General features: G+C 45.3%; 1 pseudogene; it reads left to right on the top strand.

The window, feature by feature from the left end:
- LOC135891601 (bromodomain-containing protein 4-like) overlaps positions 1-23,262 on the top strand; it is a 146,908-nt pseudogene that overhangs the window by 18,930 nt on the left and 104,716 nt on the right.

Genomic DNA, 23,262 nt, shown 5'->3' with positions numbered 1-23,262 from the left:
AAAACTTATGTTCCTCTTTGAGTGATGTCCCTGTAGGTGTTCCACTTTAGGTGTTCGAGCTCGTAATCTTGCGCCGCTTCAGGCAGGTATCTGGCACGGTGCGACCAACCCCTCCTCAGTTCCTCCTCTTCCGCCATTGACTCAAGTCGGAACAGCTAGCAGCCCTTTCAGCTTATTCTGAGTAGGATAGGTTTATCATTCGTGTGCTCCTTCATGTTTTGGCCACCATTCCAGAGGACATGCTTCCATTCTGATGACGCTTGTTTAAAAAAAAAAAAAGGCGTTAATTAAATTTGTGACTGAACTCCTTGTGGGAGACTTGTATGTCCTCTGCTCTGTTTTACTGCATTCTGCCATATATTTCATGTTCTAGAAGTCTCAGATATTGACCCAGCACACGTTGTTCATTTTAAGAACACTTTTGCTGCACATTTCACAAAATGCAAAGAAGGTATCAATGTGAGATTTCTAGCGATAGCTACAGCACTCGACCCAAGGTTTAAGAATCTCAAGTGCCTTCTAAAATCTGAGCGGGACGAGGTGTGTAGCATGCTTTCAAAAGTCTCAAAACAGCAACGCTGAAACAGAAACTACAGAACCCGAATTACCAAAAAAGAAAATCAACCTTCTGCTGGTGGCATCTGACTCCGATAATGAAAATGAACATGTCGGTCTGCACTGCTTTGAATTGTTATCAAGCAGAACCCGTCATCAGCATGGACGCATGTCCCCTGGAATGGTGGTTGAAGCATGAAGGGACATACGAATCTTTAGCTCATCTGGCACGGAAATAACTTGTGACGCCAGCTACAACAGTGCCATGAGTATGCTTGTTCTCACTTTCAGGCGACATTGGCAGCATTATCTCCTGCAAATGTAAACAAACTTGTTTGCCTGAGCGATTGGCTGAACATGAATGAAGTAGGACTGAGCGGACTTGTAGTTCTAAAATTTTACATTGTTTTATTTTTGAGTGCACTTTTTTGTACATAATTCTACATTTGTAAGTTCAACTTTCATGATAATGAGATTGCACTACAGTACTTGTATTGGGTGAATTGAAAAATACTATTTTTTACAGTGCAAATATTTGTAATCAAAAATCTAAAGTGAACACTGTACACTTCGTATTGTGTTGTAATTGAAATCAATATATTTGAAAATGTAGAAAACATCCAAAAATATGTAAATAAATGGTATTTTATTATTGTTTAGCAGTGTGATTAGTCGTGATTAATTTTTTAATCGCTTGACAGTCCTAGTTTAAACTAGTTAGCTTTATTCTTTTGTCTCCGTCCTCTCCCCCCCCCCCAATAAAAATTGTTTCTCTTCATAGGATTGCAGGTTTCCGTTCAACTGTCACTGTAGAGTAGTCGTTTTTCTCCCCCCTGACCTCCCTTTACAGGGAGAAAATGCTCCCTGAGGGGCATGCCTGCCTCCTCAGGGTTCAAACACTGCCTTACTTACAGACTTTCAATACCAGTTTCAGACAGACACTCTGTGTGTCTGCTGTCTTGGTGAGACAGGTATACCGCAGAAGTGCTTGCACTGCCACAACCTCAAAGCCCACACCAGGAAGGCGAGAGACCTTCAACTTAAACTCTTCCTCATGGAGAAGTGTCTCCGCCCTGCTTCTGAGCCCGAGGTACACACCCTTCATGGCCAGAGATCTCCAACAACAGCCTCTGACAGGGCCTTTCTTCCATGGTCCAGGCTCCCAACCAACTGCCAAGAAGGCAGCAAAAAAAAAAAAAAAAAAAAAAAGTACAACGACCCTGACTCATGAGTTGGCCAATAAAAGGCGCTCCTCCAACGGGCAAACAGCTTCAGTACCAACTGCACCAGGTCCTCCCATCACTGAAATAGCAGGATGATCTGGCACTGTTGGTGCCAAGAAAACAAAAGATGCCAAGCGGCCGAGCTCTGACACAGACAGCAAGGAGAAACTGAAACCCCATACTACAGTACTGGGGGAGCTGATCAAACACCCAGTACCGAGAGTCTCAGCACTTCCGCAGATGATGGCACCACCTAGTACAGGCACCACACACATGGGGCCGCACAACGGCACCGACAAGAAGATTGCAACATCTGGTACGGATTCCTATGATGCCAGTGGTACCAATGCCATTGACACCTTGCTGCTAGGGTCTGCCATTCTCGGTACCAACAGTACCTCAGGAACACTCAATACCAAGTCAACCCACCTCTCCATGTCTTTCCGGTCTGCCATTTTCGAGCGATGATGATGATGTTCTACACTCTCCACAGCATTCCTCTCCTGTGAGTGCTCCCATCAAATCAGTTCTTGCGCACAAGGGCTACCTGGTTGACCCGAAGTACCACCCCTGGTGTGGGCACCCCTGGATGCCACCTATACCCTTCTTTCCACAGTGGCCGTTTTGGAGTCCAGGAACGGCTTACCCGCTATAGCAGCAACAATACAGACCTATTGGCCCACCCAGAGAGAGAGCACATTCACCCTTATCGACGGCACAGGGACCATCTGAACCTACAGAATGGGGCTGAAGAGGAGGAGGAATTCTCTGACCAGGACACCGCACCTGAGGCTCACTTCTCCTCATCTTCGCCTGATGACACTATCCTGTCCCCGCCTCCCAACACATGAGATGATTTCAAGCAATTCCAAGACCTCTGTAAGAGAGTTGTGAGTTCACTGGATATTTCGCTCGAAGAAGTCCAGGAAGCATGGCATCATAGACATACTGCACACACCTACTTCCTCCAAAATCTCTCTTCCTATGAATGATGTGATTATGGTACCAGTGAAGTTAATCTCTCAGACCCCAGCAAGAGGTCTAATTAAAAAAATACTACATGATTGCGAAGGGAACTGAATTTCTCTTCTTGCGGTCAATGAGCAGGGCAGACGACAGCTACCCCCAGGAACATGCCATATGAAAAGAATTGGAAGAGGCTCAATCTCTTTGGCCACAAAGCATACTCCTTGGTGACCTTACACTTGAGAATAGCTAACTAAGAAGTGTTACTAGCTAAGTACGATCATAATAATTACGCAAAATTCTCTTGAATTTATTGATTTTATTCTGGAAGAGAGAGAGCAATTCAGATCATTTGTATCAGAAGGACAACTCATAACCAGGATAGCATTACAGGCTGCTCTGGATTTGGCAGATACAGCAGCGAGGTCCATAGCCACCAATGTGATTATGAGAACGGCTTCCTGGCTCCATCTTTCTGGGTTCCCTGAACCAGTACAGTTGATGGTCAAAGACCTGCCATTTGAAGGACCCAAATTCTTTGCGGCCAAAACAGGCGAGTCGCTACATACTCTCAAGGGCGGCATTACGATCCCTGGGTATTTACACACCTAGAACCAAATGAAGACAAGGAAATTATCAGGCCCCTCGAAGATTCCACCCCCTCCTTATGCACAGTGCCACAGATATTATGACCACCAGGGGCAGAAACAGAAAACATTGAGGGGAGGACTATCTACTCCCTCAAATACTACATCCCAACCATCGGCCTCCAGACAACAAATTTGAGGCCTTGGTGGAGGGCCTGTGAACCCTGCATCTTTCAATGCTGGAACCATCTACAATCTTCAAACTTTTTGGAGATCGCTTAATAGAATCATAGAATATCAAGGTTGGAAGGGACCTCAGGAGGTCATCTAGTCTAACCCCCTGCTCAAAGCAGGACCAATCCCCAACTAAATCATCCCAGCCAGGGCTTTGTCAAGCCTGACCTTAAAAACCTCTAAGGAGATTCCACCACCTCCCTAGGTGACCCATTCCCAGTGCTTCACCACCCTCCTAGTGAAAAAGTTTTTCCTAATATCCAACCTAAACCTCTCCCACTGCAACTTGAGACCATTACTCCTTGTTCTGTCATCTGGTACCACTGAGAACAGTCTAGATCCATCCTCTTTGGAACCCCCTTTCAGGTAGTTGAAAGCAGCTATCAAATCCCCCCTCATTCTTCTCTTCTGCAGACTAAGCAATCCCAGTTCCCTCAGCCTCTCCTCATAAGTCATGTGCTCCAGCCTCCTAATCATTTTTGTTGCCCTCCGCTGGACTCTTTCCAATTTTTCCACATCCTCCTTGTAGTGTGGGGCCCAAAACTGGACACAGTACTCCAGATGAGGCCTCACCAATGTTGAATAGAGGGGAATGATCACATCCCTTGATCTGATGGCAATGCCCCTACTTATACAGCCCAAAATGCTGTTAGCCTTCGTAGCAACAAGGGCACACTGTTGACTCATATCCAGCTTCTCATCCACTGTAACCCCTAGGTCCTTTTAGGCAGAACTGATGCCTAGCCATTCGGGCCCTAGTCTGTAGCAGTGCATGGGATTCTTCCGTCCTAAGTGCAGGACTCTGCACTTGTCCTTGTTGAACCTCATCAGGTTTCTTTTGGCCCAATCCTCTAATTTGTCTAGGTCCCTCTGTATCCTATCCCTACCCTCCAGCGTATCTACCACTCCTCCCTGTTTAGTGTTATCTGCTTCCTTCCATTCTACCCAATCTGGAAAACTATTACATCAGACAGATGGGTATTAGAAATTATCCAGAGTGTTACTCCATCCCCATTACCTCCAGATTCCCCTACCCACTCTCCCTCCCCGTCCCTCTTTAGGGGCCCCTCTCACGAACATTTACTGCAACAAGATGTAGCCACCTCTTACACCTAGGAGCAGTAGAACCCATCCCAACAGAATATAGAAATAAGGGATTCTCTTCATACCACTTTCTCATGCAGGAAAAAAACCCAGGAAGGTGGCGACCCATCCTTGCCTACGGCGACTCAACAAGTTTGTGAAGAGACAGCGATTCAAAATGGTCACACCAGGTATCATAATTCCAGTGCTAGAAAGGGGGGATTGGTTCTCAGCCCTCGACCTCCAGGACGTGTATTTTCATATAACCATCCATCCCTCACATTGGAAGGTTCTCCAATTTGCAGTAGCGCAGGAACATTTCCAAGACAAGGTCCTACCCTATCCACTTCCCCTTGGGTATTTTCAAATGTCTTAGCTGTTGTAGCTGCCTACCTCCGCAGAAAAAGGAATCATGATACACCTCTACCCCAATATAACGCTGTGCTCGGGAGCCAAAAAATCTTACTGCGTTATAGGTGAAACCGCGTTATATCGAACTTGCTTTGATCCACCGGAGTGCACAGCCCTGCCCTCCCGGAGCGCTGCTTTACCATGTTATATCCAAATTTGTGTTATATTGGGTTGCGTTATATCGGGGTAGAGGTGTATTTCCGTAGTTGGATGACTGGCTGCTGAAACTGCCAACACTGCAAGCAGCATTAGAGTCCACCGAACAGACAGTAACTCTATTTACTAGGTTAGGCCTTCAAATAAATATAAAAAAATCAACTCTGACACCAGTACAAGAACTAGAGTTTATTGGGTTCTATCTCAAGTCTCCCTAGGCGACGACCTATCTACCAAGAAAATGATTTCTGATTTTAACCAACCTGATCTCCACAACGTGAAACAGTCCATAAGTATCTGCCAGAACTTGACTGCAATTTCTAGGCCACAGGGCTGCCACGACCTTCGTCGTCAGACATGCAAGGTTACACATGCGGTGTCTACAAACTTGGCTCCAGACAAACTGTCCCACACAAGCACAATATAAACAAGCACATCACAATGTTGAACAAATAAGACTCCCTTATTTATCCACGGTGTCTGCAGGGGGGTGCCCTTTGTACAGAATCGGCCAACGCTCACTATCACCACAGATGCATCCATCCGGGGTTGGGGTGCATACTAAACTCACGTTCTGTCCAGGGCCGGTGGAATCCAATCTTCATATAAATCTTTTAGCGCTATGAGCTGTTCGAAACACCTGCTCCCATTTCTTACCGATTGTCAAAGGCAAGACCGTATAGACCAGTGGTCTCCAACCTTTTTATGCACAAGATCACTTGACCTGTTTGCCACATGAGGCAACAAAGTGCCTGTGACTCTGCTCCTTCCAGAATCATAGCCTGGGCTCGCTTGCAGATGCATTTCTCCTCCCCTGGACGGAACATCTGCTGTAGGCATTTCCACCGTTCCCACTCGTGCACAAGGTCCTGCTCAAGATCTGCAGGGACAAGGCGGTGGTCATACTGGTGGCATTGGCATGGCCTCACCAACACTGGTACACCACACTCCTGGAGCTGTTGGTGGACGCCTCATCGCACTGACCCTGGTCCCGGACCTGATCACCCAAGACCACGGTTGCCTTCATTACCCCAACCTCCAGTCCCTTCAGCACATGGCTTCATGGCTAAACCCCATGGAACTCGTGCTCAGAGCCTGTTAGGGAGGTCTTGTTTGGTAGCAGAAGCCCTCCACCAGGGCCACCTACCTGGTCAAGTGGAAAAGATTTGCAATCTGGTGCCCTCAGGGCCGCACACCTCAGCTGCAGGTGCCCATATCTCTCATCCTGGACTATCTATTGCACTTAAAACAGCAAGGTCTGGTGGCATCGTCCATCAAGGTGCACTTGGCAACCATTTCTGCCTTCCAGCCAGGAGCAGCTGGGTGTTCCGTTTTTGCCAACCCCATGGTTGGACATTTCCTGAGAGGTCTGGAAAGGCTGTACCCTCAGGTTAGACAACCGGTCCTGGTGTGGGACCTCTGCCTGGTCCTTTCTCACACACACCTCCTCCCCCCACGTTGGAGCCCCTGATGCTTTGCTTGCTGCTATACCTATCATAGAAGGTGGTCTTCCTAGTCGCCATTACTTCGGCAAGGAGGGTATCGGAGCTTCAAGCCCTCACCTCCGACCCTCCCTACACTGTTTTCTTTAAGGACAAGGTGCACCTCAGGCCTCATCCAGCATTTCTTCCAAAGGTGGTGTCCCAGTTCCGTTCCAACCAGGACATTTTTCTTTTACCCTAAGCCTCACTCAAGTAGCTGAGAACAGAGGCTTCGCTCACTGGACATTTGAGCGCTGGCCTTTTTACATTGACCGCAAAAAGCTGTTCCGTAAATCGAACCAGCTGTTCGTGGCGGTAGCAGACCGGATGAAAGGACTCCCGATCTCGTCGCAGAGGATTTAGTCATAGATCGTGTCATGCATCCGAACATGCTACAACTTAGCCAAAGTTCCAGCCCTGGCACTAATGGTGCATTCCACAACGGCACAGGCCTTCTCGGCGGTGTTCCTGGCCTAGGTCCCAATTCAAGAAATCTGCAGGGCAGTGACGTGGTCCTTGGTTCACATGTTTTCCTCTCATTATGCTATCACCCAGCATGCCAGAGATGATTCAGCATTCGGCAAAGCGGCGTTTCAGTCAGAGATTCCGTAACTCCAACCCCACCTCCTGGGTAGGGCTTGGGAGTCACCTAATTGGAATCGACATGAGAAAGCACTCGAAAGAAAAAATGGTTACTCACCTTCTCGTAACTGTTGTTTTTTGAGATGTTGCTCATGTCCATTCCAAATCCTCTGTTGGAGTAGCCAGCAAAAAGGAACTGAAGAGGCCATGGAGGCGCCACTCCCAGGGGCTCTATAGCTGACCTGACAGGTGCTGCTAGGGGAAAAACTTTCCAATGACTGTGCATGCGGAGCACACACACCTAATTGGAATGGACTTGAGCAACATATCTCGAAGAACAACAGTTATGAGAAGGTGAGTAACCGTGTTTCTTTGGTTTTTTGGTTTTTTTTGGCTAGGTAGCAGAAAGCCCTTGACTAGGGCCACTTACCTGGTCAAGTGAAAATGCTTTACTTACTGTGCCGCCGAGTGTGGCTTCCCTCCTCTGCAAGTGTCCTTACAGTCCATCCTGGACTACCTCCTTTATGTGAAGCATTAAGGTCTGTCGCTAGCCTCTATCAAGGTGCATTTGACAGCGATATCGGTATTCCATCCTCCAATCCAGGGTTGGACAGTCTTTGCCAAGGGTATGACAGATTCAGTGAAGGTCTGGAGAAGCTCTACCCGCAGGTTCGTTTAAATCGCCATGGGATTTAAACCTGGTCTTGTCCAAGCTCACTGGGCCTCTGTTCGAGCCATTGGCAAAATGCTCTCCTCTGCTACTCTCTTTGAAAGTCACCTTCCTGGTAGCAATTACTTTGCTAGAAAGAGTCTAGGTGCTTCAGGTGCTAACATCGGAGCTTCCCTATATTGTATTCTTTAAGGACAAGGTCTGATTGCGCCCCCGCTCAGCCTCTTTCCCCAAGGTGGTGTCTTTTTTACAACCAGAACATCTTCCTACAAGTCTTCTGCCCTAAATCGCATAATACAGAAGAAGAGTGGCATCTGCATTCTCTGGATATTAGAAGTGCCTTGGCCTTTTATATAGACAGGAGAAGACCTTTCTGCAAATCCACATGGCTTTTTGTGAAAGGCCTCCCAGTAACGGTCCAAACAGTCTAGCCATGGATCATGGCCCATATCCGGGTCTGCTATGAGCAGGCGGTGGTGTCTGGCGCAGGCATCATGAAGGCCCACTCAACAAGGGCTCAAGCATCTTCAGCTGCGTTTCTGGCACATATACCAATACAGGACATCTGCAAGGCAGTGACATGGTCCTCGGTCCACACATTCGAATCCCACTATGCGATCACCCAACAGGCAAAAGATGATGCTAGTTTCAGGAGGGCTGTGCTGCAGTGGACACGACCTTAAACTCCTAACCCACCTCCAGGACTTCTGCTTGTGTGTCTCCCAGAATGGAATCGACATGCGCAAGCACTCGAAGAAGAAAGGACGGTTACTTACCTTTCGTAACTGTTGTTCTTCGAGCTGTTGCTCGTGTCCATTCCATGACCTGCCCACCTGTCCCGCCATAGGAGTTCACAGCAAAAAGGAACTGAAACGGTGCAGGGCCGGTGGCGCCACTTATATCGGTGCATAAGTGCTGGCCTCCAGGAGTTGCCAGAGCTGGCCCTACAGATACCACTAGGGGGAAAAAATCTCTGGCAACTGTGCACACGGAGTGCGCGCTCCCGGAATGGACATGAGCAACACATCTCGAAGAACAACAGTTACGAAAGGTAGGTAATGTTCTTATTTCTGTGGAGGATTCACAGGACATCTCGGTGTGCATAAATAATCTTTTTTTGCAGGGCGCCCTCTGGCTATCTGTGCCAGGCAATTAGAAGCAGATAGCCACTGTACCTGCACTGGTTATTTCAAGAAAAAATAGCAAATAAAATGTGCCCCCACAATATTGTGAACTGCATACTTACGAGAGGTTCCTTCCCTGCATCATGCTCACCCATGCTGGACTGCTGTGACTGGCTGAACTGCTCTGGGGTTACAAATAGCTCCTGGCTCTCTGGGACAATGGATCCCTTATTTGCCTGTCTCTCTTCCTTGTGCAACACAGTCATCTCAGTGTTGCCTATGTTGGCCCATGACTCTGACTTATCCAAGGTATTCGCACAGCTGTTGGGGGTGGTTGTGTGGTCGCTGCCAAATATAGCATGCAGCTCCTTGTAAAAGCGGCATGTTTGTGGCGCTGGACCAGAGCAACTGCTTGCCTTCTTTGTCTTCTAGTATGCCTGCCGCAGCTCCTTGGCTTTCACACGGCACTGCTGCAGGTCCTCTGGTAGCCATTCTGCACTATGCCCCAAGAGATCTGCTCATAGATGTTCACATTTCTATGGCTGGAGCTGAAATGTGTCTGGACAGCCCCTTCTCCCCACAAACCCAGGAGATCCACCACCTCCTGTGTAATCCAGGCAGGAGCGCATTTGGAGTGTGGAACTGGCATGCTTAGCTGGGCAGGCAAGCTCTCCACACCAAGCAAACAGGAAATGGAAATTCAAAATTAGTGGTCCTTTAATAGGGGAGGGGCTTTTTCCATTATACCTGACCACTGGGCAGAGGAGTTGAAGACTGTGACCAGAGTGGTCACAATGGAGCATTGTGAGACACCTCCTGGAGGCCAGTTAAGTTGATGTAAGGAATGCATTGTCTATACTGCTGTTACGTCGACCTAACTACATTGACTTAATCACTACACCTCTCATGGAGGTGGAGCTAAGTTAACGTAGCAGGCGGGATAAGTTAGCGGGAGGGATCTTGCAGTGTAGATACTGACATTATTAGGATGACGAAAGGCAGCTTATGTCGACCTAACTCTGTAGCGTAGACCAGAGCTAAAACTCTCACACCAGTATCAACTTCCTAGACTCCACGATCAGCTGAAGATAACTATATACAAGAAACTCACAGATCACTACACTTACCTTCACAGATCCAGTAACCACCCCAAACACCCCAAAAATGTTATCTACAGCCAGGCACTCAGCTACCATAGAATGTTTCTAGGAGAAAGTCTGGGATACACACCGTAACACACTTAAAACCATGTTCACCAAACAAGTACACTCCACCAGAGAAGTAGATCACATCATGGAATGGGCTGCCCAATTACCCTAAAAGGACTTGCTTCAGTACGGGGTTGGGGGACGACGACACTGCACTCCCCTACTTGTCACTACCACCCCACACTGCAGTCTGTAGGGGGTATCATTAAACAACATACTTGATGTGGACCACATCTTGAAATAAATCTTTCCTAAATCCCCTCTTCTGGCCTTCATACACCCCCCACAACTTCTTCAAGCAAATCAAAAGCAAGCTACCCTCAGAACAGGACGCACCAACTCAAAGTGGCACCAGACCCTGTCGTAACAGATGCAAAACCTGTAGACATACCTCCGCTACTACAATGATCAGTACCCCTCACAACACACCTTTCAAGATCCATGGGTCCTACACATGCTTATCATGTGGTGTACCTCATCCAGTGCATTAAATGCCCCAGTATCTATGTGGGTGAAACAAACTAATCATCACTACATTCTCAAATGAACTCGCACAGAAAAATGATAAAACAAAAACGCCTGTGGGTGAACACTTTTCATAAAATGGTCACTCCATATCTGATATCTTAGTCCTTTTTCTCAAAGGAAACCTGCATAATAGCTCCCAAGCTTGTCTTTTGATAGTTAAATTCATAACTTTGTTAGACCCTAAAAATCATGGATTTAATAAAGACACTGGATTTATGGCTCATTACAACAATTTGTAACCCACTCACCTGCCTTTATCCTATGAGTGCAAAGTTTTTAACTGTCCATTTCACCTTCAATGGTCTCTTGCAATGTGTGTTAACTCTTTTATGCTTAAGTCTGTTCTACCTTGCATTTAGTTGTGACATTGAGTACCTTTCCCAGAACTGAAGAAGAGCTCTGTGAGACAAAAGCTTGTCTCTTTCACCAACGGAAGTCGGTCCAATAAAAGATACTACCTCACCCACCCTGTCATTACTGTCATCCGTGGTCAGGGATGAAAGTAATATGGAACACTTACTCCAGGCCTCGAGCGGAAGGGGCGGGACTGGAGCCCATCTGCACTGCCTTGCCTGCACGCACCACCTGGGGCTCTGGCGGCGATTTAATAGGGCCTGGGGCTCCGGCCGCCACCGCAGTAGCACTTTAAGGACCCTCAGGAGCAATTTAATGCTTTGCTGCGGCAGCGCTTTAACGTTGACTGTGTACGGGCTTCTTACCGGTATGCCGTACTGGCCTACTTTCACCCCTGTCCGTGGCCTGGTGTTGGATGAGGTGCTTGACTGCATGTAGAAGAGACCCAATAGCATGGTCAGCTGACACTTTGTTGTAACATCTTGCTATAGCTGGATTTTGATCTAGCATGAGTGGTTCAGGGAAGAGATGCCAACACTGCTTTGTGCATCTGAGAGATGTGGCGGTATAGGCTGGTGTTGCTTTCCAAGGTTCTAGAGGGTAGGAGAGGCGCTCTAGGAACAGGTCAGTACTTCTAGTCCAACAGATTAAGCACATAACTGGTTGGGATGTAATACAGTTGTTTAAGACCAAGGCTTTCTCTGTCAGCTTCCTTTGGTGTTACATGAAAGCAGTTTTGGTGAATAATGAGAGAAACTTACATTTTGAGAGACTCATATTTTGATGAGATAAAAATAGTCTGATATCAATATCTGCTCTAATCAATATTTCTGTACGTCTCGTCTCAAGTTTGAACTATCAGTGTTTCTCAATGTTAAACTATAAGAATTAGCAAAGAAGACACACCGAAGCAGATTCCAATGATTAGTCACTGCTGAATAATATGATTGAAACACTTCCTAGAAATTGTTAGCTATGAGTCTCATATGGTTTGCCTAAATTAGGAAAAGTTTGAGTTCTATTTGGGTTAGCTGACATGTTAGCTACTTCCTACCTAACCATGACATTTTCAGTATAACTTGTTGAGATATAAAGGTGTTAATCAGCATCTACACTTCAGTAAACATTGTGGTTGGTTGCGGTTAAGTAATGTGTTAGCTAACCCTGACCCAACACAGCCTCGTCTCAGAAATTAGAAGAACTCTTATAGTGAGGGGCTTAAATCTGATCATTAAGGTTCTTGCTCTTCATAGAAAATGAAAGGCTTTAAGTGGCAAAGGCAATGAAACGTTAACTGTCGCAGCTAACAATGCCATGCTAATTTGGTTCTCATTTGTGATACCAGGGAGGAGGCAATTCTTCCCTACACAGCATTAATAAGACTACTCCTATTGAGGTATTCTATTCCTTTCTGGGCTCCTTGTTGAAAAAACTTACTCTAACATGGGCAAATACAAAAATAAGATATATCCTGTAAGGAGACAGAAGAAAATGGCTAGGTGCGAAAAGAGGGGAACTAGAGTCAACTGACTTACCCGGGATATCCTTTTCAGCCTTGGGATCTAGGAATATGTCCAATCATTTGGCTAATACATGCTACTGAACAACAGAAGGCTTTTACTGAACTATCCTGCGAAGGTTGCAGGCTGTTGGAAGTATATCCAGTATTCTCAGTAAATTTGAAGTATGCAGTGATTTCCTGGTTTGTACTTAAGCAATATGTAGTTACTAATGAAAACTGTCAGTTTTAACTGACCTGCAGTTAATTCTGTTGCATTTGTCTTACAGAGTGCCTGGTGAGGAATGCGATGGGATCAATAGCATGTCTGTGGAGAGCGGCCCTGGGACAAGACTGAGAAATTTACCAGTAATGGGGGATGGACTAGAAACTACACAAATGTCTACAACACAGGCACAGACCCAACCCCAACAAGGCAATATTGTAGGCACTAACCCCCCTCCACCAGAGACCTCCAACCCTAACAAGCCCAAACGACAGACCAACCAACTGCAGTATCTACTCAAAGTGGTGCTCAAGACACTATGGAAACACCAGTTTGCGTGGCCTTTCCATCATCCTGTGGACGCTGTCAAGCTAAACCTCCCTGTAAGTACAGATTGAGAAATCTGCTGCTGCTTCTTCTCAAATTACACATTACATGTCTGTGACAGGTTCCCCCCACTTTGGGGTGCTGCCTGGAACTGGGGTACCACTGAGTCCACCTGACCCTCCAGCCTGGGCTCCATTTACACTGTATTGGTAAGGCAAGCCAGCCAAGCCCTCCCTTGGGCTTCAGACTGCACTTGACCAGCACACATACAGGTAGGGACACACCCAGCTTCAGCTGTACACACAGATGCTGAAGATCAACTGTGTATGGGAAGGCACAGCTAAGGAATTGCTCAGTACTCAAGTGCACACCCCCCTCAAGAGGGTAACCACACAATTGTACCGTCTTGCGTGGCACAGAGAACCTGTACAGTGTAAGCTCATGAAATTCGCCCCCTCGCTCAATGTGGAGAGGGATATACACAGCTTTTTGCCCCAAATTATGATTTCCCCACACACTGGTTTTAGACAAAACAAGTTTATTAACTACAAAAGATAGATTTTAAGTGATTATAAGGGCTAGCAAACCGTTCAAAGCAGATTACCTAGCAAATAAAACAAACACACAATCTAAGCTTAATAAACCAAAGAAACTGGTTATAAGTAGCAAATTCTCACCCCAAATGTTGTTTTAGGCAGATTGCCGAGATTCTTGAAGGTAAGCTGCACTTGCTTGCAGCTTAAAACTCCAGATATTCCTTTCACAGGCCAGACACTCTCTAGCCTGGGCTCAGCCCTTCTCCCCTAGTCCAGTCTTGTTCTCAGGTGTTTCCAGTAGTCCTCTTCCTTGGACAGGGAGTCAAAGAAGAACGAAGCACAATGATGTCACTCCCCTGCCTTAAATAGCTTTTGCATATGGCAGGAATCCTTTGTCTACCAGTTTGATCCTCAAACCCGGTCAGTGGAAAAACACTAGTATTATTATGGAGTTCAGTACCAGGTGACTTGGTCACAGGTCCCTGCAGCCATAACCCAGAGTCTGTTTGCATCGTCCCCTGGAAGGCTTCTCAGTGGGTGATCAGCATTTTCTAAGACCTATTGTTCTTCCCAGTGAGACATCTAAACTGATTGCATTCTGCCTAGTGGGCATTCCCCAGGTGTAAACACATTTGTAATTGATGCATAGACAGTATTCCTAACTTTAGATACCAAAATGATACATGCATACAAATAGGATAATCCTATTCACTGAATCATAACCTTTCCAATGATCTCTCACATGTCTTACCTTGTATAAAATACATTATAGGTATGCCATAATCATATCCTATATAACAATATCTCTATGAAGTATATGGGGCGTAATGCCACAATGTCTATGAAGAATATGAAGTCCTTTGTATCTTGGGTATTTTCTCCCTCCTACTGAAATCACCAAATCAGTGGTTTTTGGAGATGGACACCGGGAGGGGTACACTCTCAATGATCCAGCCAGTCTTCAAATTTTGTGGAGGGGAGGGTATTTATAATTAGGAATAATATCCCTTCTGGTTTATAGACAGAAAATGCATTAGGAATAAATATTTTGAGTTGTTTAATATGTTAGGATACTATTCCCTCCTGTCCCCCAGTCCAGACTAGTTAATTCATCTCTCTGGCTGTCAAGCAGCAGGAATCATTAAGAAGATGAGCCAAGGTATTTGCCACCTTGGACTTCACTCTTCCCTGCCACTCAGAATACTGTTCTGTGTTCTGTGTAGTCACTTGCTTCATCTGTGCTATTTTGTATTAGTTCGCATAGACCTTGATGGAAGCTAAAATACTCATGGCCTTAGTGGAGTGCCTTGGTACTCATACAGCCTACAGGCTGCCTGCAGCTAGGTTTGTTGTGGCCTCCAGTGCTGTTCAGTAATATTCAGTAATTTTATAAGGGAAGATTTTTAAATGTAAACCTACTTAATTGGCTTACAGACATTTTGAAGCCTCTTGTGCCTCCATGGTCACTCCTTAACTGTCTGCCAGAGTCCTGTGGCTCACATAACATCTTCACAGGCAGGGAGGGACGAAGGGTTGTAAAATATGCCATCTGCCTATACTAAAAGAGCACAGAATGGTTGGGGAAGCCATTGAGAGCTCTTCTGGAGAGAGCGCCCTGTGAATATAGCAGTAGAAATATATTACCGACCACCTGACCAAGATGGTGATTGTGAAATGCTCAGGGAGATTAGAGAGGCTGTAAAAAATAGAAATCTCAATAATAATGCAGGATTTCAACTATCCCCATATTAATGGATCCATGTCACCTAAGGATGGTATGCGAAGATAAAGTTTCTAGACACCATTCAATAACTCCTCCTTGGAACAGCTAGTCCTAGAACCCACAAGGGGAAAGGCAGTTCTTGATTTAGTCCTAAGCAGAGCACAGGATCTGTTCCAAGAGGTGAATATTGCTGAATCGCTTGGTAATTGCAACCATAATATAATTAAATTTAACATGGGGGGGGGGGGGGAGGAGGGAGGACAGCAAAGAAGCCCCACCATAGTAGCATTTAACTTCAGGAAGGTGAACTATACATAAATTAGGAAGCTAGTTAAATGGAAATTAAAAGGCACAGTCAAAAGTGAAATGCCTGCAAGCTGCATGGATTTTTTTTTTAAACACCATAATAGAGGCTCACATTAAATGTATACCCCAAATTAAAAACATTGTAAAAGGACCAAAAAAGTGCCACCATGGCTAAACAACAAAGTAAAAGAAGCAGTGAGAAGCAAAAAGGCATCCTTTAAAAAGTGGAAGTTAAGTCTTACTGAGGAAAATGGAAAGGAGCATAAATTGTGGCAAGTCAAGTGTAAAAATATAATTAGGCAGGCCAAAAAAGAATTTGAAGACCAACTAACCAAAGTCTTAAAAACAAACAGCAATTTTTTTTTTAAGTACATCCATTAGAAGCAGGAAGCTTGCCAAACAATCAGTGGGTTCGCCGGACGATCAACATGCTAACGGGGCATTCAAAAAAGATTAGGCCATTGTGGAGAAACTAAACAAATCTTTGCATCAGTCTTTGCAGAGGATGTGAAGTAGTTTCTCATAACTGAGCCACTCTTCTTAGGTGACAGATCTGAGGAACTGTCACAGATTGAGTTGTCAGTAGAGGAGATTTTTGAACAAATTGATAAATGAAACTAATAAGTCACCAGGACCAGATGGTATTCACCCAAGAATTCTGAAGGAATTCAAATATGAAATTGCAAAACTACCCTATCATTTAGATCAGCTTCTGTACCAGATGCCTGGAGGATAAATTGTGACACCAATTTTTAAAAAAAGCTCCAGAGGTGATCCTAGCAATTATAGGCCAATAAGCCTAACTTTCAGTGGCAGGCAAATTGGATGAAACTATAGCAAAACACAGAATTATCAGACGTATAGATGAACACAGTTTGTTGGGGAAGAGTCAACACTGCTTTTGTAAAGGGAAATCATGCCTCACCAACCTATTAGATTCTTTGAGGGAGACAACAAGCACGTGACAAGGATAATCCAGTGGATATACTGTACTTAGACTTTCAGAAAGCTTTTGACCTGGTCCCTGAGCAAAGTAAGCCGTCATGGGATAAGAGGAAAGGTCCTTCCATGGATCAAGGACTGGTTAAAAGACAGGAAACAAAGGGTAGGAATAAATGGTCACTTTTCAGAATGGAGAGAGGTAAATAGTGGTATCCTCCAGGAAACGGTACTGAGAACAGTGCTGTTCATCATATTCATAAATGTTCTGGAAAAAGGGGTGAACAGTGAGTTGGCAAAATTTGCAGACGATACAAAATTACTCAAGATAGTTAAGTGCAAAACAGACTGTGAAGAGTTAGAAGGGGATCTCAGAAAACTGGGTGACTAGGCAAGAAAATGGTTGATAAATTGCAAAATAATGCACATTGGAAAACACAATCCCAACTATACACACAAAATGATAGCTAATTTAGAACCTGTTACCACTCTGGAAAGAGATCTTGGAGTTGTGTAGAGTTCTCTGAAAATGCCGCTCAATATGCATCCGCAGTCAAAAAAGCTAACAATGTTAGGAACCATTAAGAAAGCGATAGATAATAAGACAGAAAATATCATTATGTCACTATATAAATCCATGGTGCACCCACACCTTGAATACTGCATGTGAATTGGTTGCCCCATCTCAAAAAAGATGCTTAGTATTGGAAAAGGTACAAAAAAGGACAACAAAAATGATTAAGGTTATGGAAGAGCTTCCATGTGAGGAGAGATTAAAAAGACTGAGACTTTTCAGCTTGGAAAAGAGATTACTAAGGGGGATATGATAGAGGTTTATAAAATCATGAATAGTGTGGAGAAAGGGAATATGGCTAACACAAGAGCCAGGGGGCACCCAGTGAAATTAATAGGCAGGAGGTTTAAAACAAACAAAAATAAGTACTTCTTCACACAGCACACAGTCAACCTTAGGGTAAAACGGGCCCAGAGAGCACAGCTGCTGCTGGCATCCCAAAACTGCCCAAGCCCATATGCCGCTAGCTCGTTGACTTCAGAAGGCACTGTTGCAGCCTTCATGGAGTGCCATGAGAGGAAGAAATAAAATCCCTAAATCTTTTGAGGAGAGGATTGCAGAGTACCCTCAGGAGGATACAAAAGATATGTCCTTATGGACATAAACTGCTCCTGCATGGGCTCCTAACCTGCGCCTAACTCTGCCTGGGAACGAAAAGCAAATAACTCTCCCTCTGTTGGTTGTACCACTACCTCCTCTTGAACGAGTAAAACAATGGAAAGTCAATACCTTTCTCCTGCTATCTCAGGGTTGGTCCAGGCATCATCTTTACATTTACATATTGTAAGGGAAAATGTATGCACACGCTTACCTGAAGTTCCGTACCCTGGATTGGGCTCATTCATGCTCAGCTGGTGACACTGGCTAAACTGAGGTAGAGTCTCAAACTGGTCCTGGTTTGTGGCATAGCTGGACCCCTCTCCCCCCAGTACTTCTCCTCCTTGCTGTTTAAGGCAGGGTTCTCTGCCTTGGGCTCCTCAGAGGTATCCAGGTGGCTGGTGGGGTTTCTGCCAAGTATGTCATGCAGCTTGGTGTAAAGGCAACTGGTCTGGCCTTGTGGTATGCCTTCCACGATACCTTCAGTTTCACACGTCACTGCTGCTGATCCCTGTTGTACTCCTTCATCTGCATCACCTGTGCAATCATTTCGTAGCTGTCCACATTTCTGTGGCTGGTCCACAGCTGTGCCTGTACAGCCTCTTCTCCCCTCAGGCCCAGTAGATCCAATACCTCCTGTCTACTCCAAGCAGGAAAGTGTCTAGTATACAGAGCCGGCATGGTTGGTTGGGCAGTTGCACACAACAAAGGAGAGCTTCTAGATGTGCTTACTGAGGTGGGCTATCAGCAGGAATCATAGTTTTCTGTGATAACTCAAAATTATCTGATGATAAAAACATAAAAATCCAGGGCTTTGGAGCGGAGCCCAGAGCAGCTCCGGAACAGTGGAACTGCAGGTTTTTGCCTGGAGCTGGAGCGGAACCGGAGCACAGCTCCAAAGCCCTGTAGTTTTTCTGTAATTAAAATGAAATGCTGAACTTTAGTTTCCCTAGCCATAATATATATAGGTATCAGTTGAACACCAATGTTTTATTGATATATTTAGAATTTTTGGGCTGACAGACCAAGCCCCGCCGCCTGGGGCTGGCAACCCGAGCCCCGCCTATTCTGCTGATTGGATAATCAAAAATTCCGTTACTCTGGCCCCAATCCCAACTAGATTGGATAATCGGAGTTCCATAGTATATGTTTTTAGAAATGTGAAAACTAAAGATTCTCTGTAAAAATGCAAATTCCACGTTTTTCGGTGGCAAACGGATTTCTAGGATCTCTGGCATTTTAAAAAATATGTGGAGATTTTAACGGGTAAGGGAGTATCTTCCGATCTTGATGCTTGGGCAGTGGAGTTCACAAATGTGACCAAGAGCAGTCACTGTTGGTCATTGTGTGACAACTGCTGGAGGATCGAAAACCTACCTATGAGAGGAGACTCAAAGAGCTTGCCTTGTTTAGCCTAAGCAAAAGAAGGCTATGGGGAGATATGATTGCTCTCTATAAATACGTCAGAGGGATAAATACCCGAGGGGAGAGGAGTTATTTTAGCACCAATGTGGACACAAAAACGAATGGATGTAAACTGGCCATCAGCAAGTTTAAGCTTGAAATTAGGCGAAGGTTTCTAACCCTAACCATAGAGGAGTGAAATTCTGGAAAAGCCTTCCAAGGGAAGCAGTGGGGGCCAAAACCTAACTGACTTCAAGACTGAGCTTGATAAGTTTACGGAGGGGATGGGATGATGGGACTGCCTCCAATGGCATGTGGCCCATCTGCGACTGCCAGAAGCAAAAATCCCCAGCGGCTGGAGATGGGACATTAGATGAGGAGGGCTCTGAGCTTCTACAGAGAATTCTTTCCCAGGTATCTGCCTGGCTGTTCATGCTCATATTCGGGGTCAGGAAGGAATTTTTCCCCAGGCAGAGACCCCGGGAGTTTTCGCCTTCCTCTGCTGCACGGGTCACTTACGGGTTTAAACTAGTGTAAATGGCGAATTCTCTGTAACTTGAAGTCTTAAAACCATGATTTGAGAACTTCAGTAACTCAGCCAGAGTTATGGGGTTTATTTCAGGAGTGGATGGGTAAGGTACTGTGGCCTGCAATGTGCAGGAGGTCAGACTAGATGATCATGACCATCCCCTGACCTTAAAGTCTATGACATATGTCATGCAGCATCTACACTCACTGTCAACCTCAGTAGATCGACCATGGCTCAGTGCAATTTAGGGAGGTGGTTTTACTGCATCACCGCAATGGGGCGCTTACGTTCGCCAAATACCATTTTATGCACAAATAGATCAACCCAAGATGATATACATCAGCCTAACTTTGTAGTGTTGACCCGGCCTAAGTTACTGTAAAGTGATTGATGGTGGCTGAGGCAAGAACTCTTTGTGATAGATAGGAGTTCTGAGTATAGTTTTCATTTGAAAGCTCCCCACGGGTTTGGTTAGAGCAGTGGTGCCTAACCTTATAACACAGGAGGGCCACATAAACCTACACACAACCTTGTGTGGGCCAAACAGATTTTACATCCTTGTTTAAACGAAAATGATGTAAATATGACGACAAAACTCTAATGAATCAGCCGTTAGTATATTGTGTTGAAGCAGGCCACGGGCCTTATGAAATCTAGTGGGCTGTTTATGGCCCGTGGGTCATAGGTTGAGCATCCCTGGGTTAGAGTAATCAGTAAAGTTCAGTGATTAGAAGTAAGAGGCATGAAAAAGCTTATCAAAGCTTTGCATTTATCCTATAATAGTACCTGTAAATATGCACTTTATGTACCAGCACTGTTGGATTTTTCCAGGTTCTAAACTGATATTTCTCTCTCTGATTTCCACAGGATTATTATAAGATTATTAAAACTCCTATGGACATGGGAACAATAAGGAAACGTTTGGAGAATAACTACTACTGGAATGCTCAAGAATGTATCCAGGACTTTAATACAATGTTTACAAATTGTTACATCTACAATAAGGTATATGACTATGAATTTCGGCCTGCCAAACGAATGTACTGTAATCATTGCACCACTTCAGAACTGCATGTGGTTGGTTCAGATGTTACTTATTATAACAATCCTTAAATGTAACTGAATCCAGATTAACAGTTAGTTTCTTGAGAACTGTGGATACTAATAATTTGATAGCCGTTTAGGCCCCTCTTGCCTTTATGCAATGAAAAGACAAGACAGACCTATCTTCCTGATATTCTCTCAGATGAGTTAATAGTGGATATTGGCATTTAAATATCTATGGTTAAGAGGCCGGAGACTGCTGGGGGGTGAGGCTACATGCTTGGTGGTAGGAAGGAGGTGAGAAGTGGAATGCTGCAATGAATCCTTTGGGCCCAGTTGTGTTCTTACTATAGCGCTATGCGATTCCCCCTTGCACAGTGTGCACTGTTCTGCATGCCATTTTACAGGGGGGCTATCAAGGAATTAAAAAAGATACAGAGAGCAGAAAAGATCTCTAGGGTGGCAGGGAGTGGGGTGTTTATAATTGAGGATAGGTCGGGAAAAGAATTGATTTATGCTTCTAAAACTGAAATAGGGGACATGGCTGAGTTGTGAAACTATGAGGTAGAGAGAAGATGGAGGCCACCAAACTGTTGGAGAAGGTAATAGTCTTAAGAACAAGGAGCTGTGAACGGGATCTGGGACTAAGTGTTAAGAGACGCTTCCTTAGAGTGAGTTATTAACTTGTAGGTTCCATAGGCAGCGAAGAAGCTGTGTGACCCCCACAGGATTTTGTTCATTTGTTCAAAGATCTAGTGTGATCCTCCCACTACACTACACTTCCCTTCCTCCTCTTGCCCTTAGTACACACTCCTCCTTCCCCATCATTGGCACCAAGACTTCCTGCCTCCTCTCCTCTTCCTGCCCAAGTGCCCCATCCGCTCTTGTCTTCTAACCTCCCTTACATCTGCTCTCACCCTTTTCTCACTCTTATCATCCTCTCTTTCATCGCATTCCTTTTCCCTTACAATGCAAGCATGTTTAGGCCTCCTTATCTTCCCCCTCAGACCATGGTCCAATCTCTCTTCTCACCTTCATCTCCAAACTCATTAAACATTCTATCTGCAACTGCTGTTTGGAGTTTTTCTTCCAGTTCTGTTGTTGACCCTCCAAACTGGCTTCTGCCCTCTGCACTTCACTGAAATTGCACAGTAAAGTCTCTAATGACCTTTCCATGGCCAAAACTCAGTTTCTGTACTCTTTCTTTATCCTCCTTGACCTCTCGGCAGCTTTAGACACCATCAACCACTCCTTACGTCTGGAAATTTTCCCCTTTGTTGGCTTTTCATGATTCTGTCTTCTCATGGTTCTTTTTTCCTCAGACTGCTCGTTCATATTTTCTTCTGCTGTTGTGTCCCTCAAGGCTTCCTCCTAGGGCTTTCTCTTTTTCTCCCTCAACACTCTAGGCATTCTATCTGCAAACATGGTTTTAGTTATGATCTTTATGCTCATGACTCACAATCTTACCTCTCCACTGATATATTATCTCTTTTTATCCAGTCTAGTATCTCAACCTGTTTTTCTGACATCTCTTCATGGAAGTCCAGTCATCATCTTAACCTTAACATGGCCAAAACTCAGTTCTTGATCTTTCCTTTCAAGCCCTCCACATTCCCCCTTCCTCCCAGGCACTCAGGCCCATAACCTGGGTGTAAGCTTTTGACTCTGCCCTGTCACTGGACCCACACATTCAGTCATGGGTGGTGGATGGAGGGCCCCCCCCCCAAGCCTTGGGTGGTGGGTGGAGACCCTCTTCTCTCCCCCGCCCCCCAAAGCCTTGGGTTGGCCGAAGCTGTGCCGTGCTTCCCCCTCCCCGGACCCAACCCGCCCAGGGGAAAAGTGTCTGATATGCCCCATGCAAGTTCCAGAGCAGCTGAGGAGGTGGTATGTGCCTCCTCAGGCGCCCTGGAACCTGCATGGGGCATAATAAAGCAAAAACTTCGCTGCCAAACCCTGCAACCAGGAGTCCGGCAGCCCGGGCTGGCATGCAGAGCTTCCCTGGCCTATTATACCCTCCACCCATGAATTCAGTTCTTTTTTTAAATATTGCTGTTTTCTTGCACATCTTTAAAATATGACCTCTGTCCACACAGCCAAAACTTTCACTCAAGCCCTCATCATTCATGTCTTGACAACTGCAGTCTCCCTCTTCTGCCCTTAACTGCTGCTGCCTGCTTCCATGAGGAGCTGCTGCTAAAATGATCGTCTTGGCTTGTTGCTCTGACGATATCAGCTCTTGTTGATTCCTCACGTTGACACCACCTTCACCTGTGCATCACATACAGGTTTCTTGTCTTCATCTTTAAGGATGTTCCTAACTTAGCCCCATCCATACCAAACTCATCTAGTAATATTATCAGTATATTCATAAAATATCAGGGTTGGAAGGGACCTCAG

This window comes from Emys orbicularis, chromosome 19 (assembly GCF_028017835.1).
Source record: "Emys orbicularis isolate rEmyOrb1 chromosome 19, rEmyOrb1.hap1, whole genome shotgun sequence".
Classification (NCBI taxonomy): Eukaryota; Metazoa; Chordata; order Testudines; family Emydidae; genus Emys; species Emys orbicularis.
Note: the sequence above shows the minus strand (reverse complement) of the source record. Positions and strands in the feature narration are given on the sequence as shown.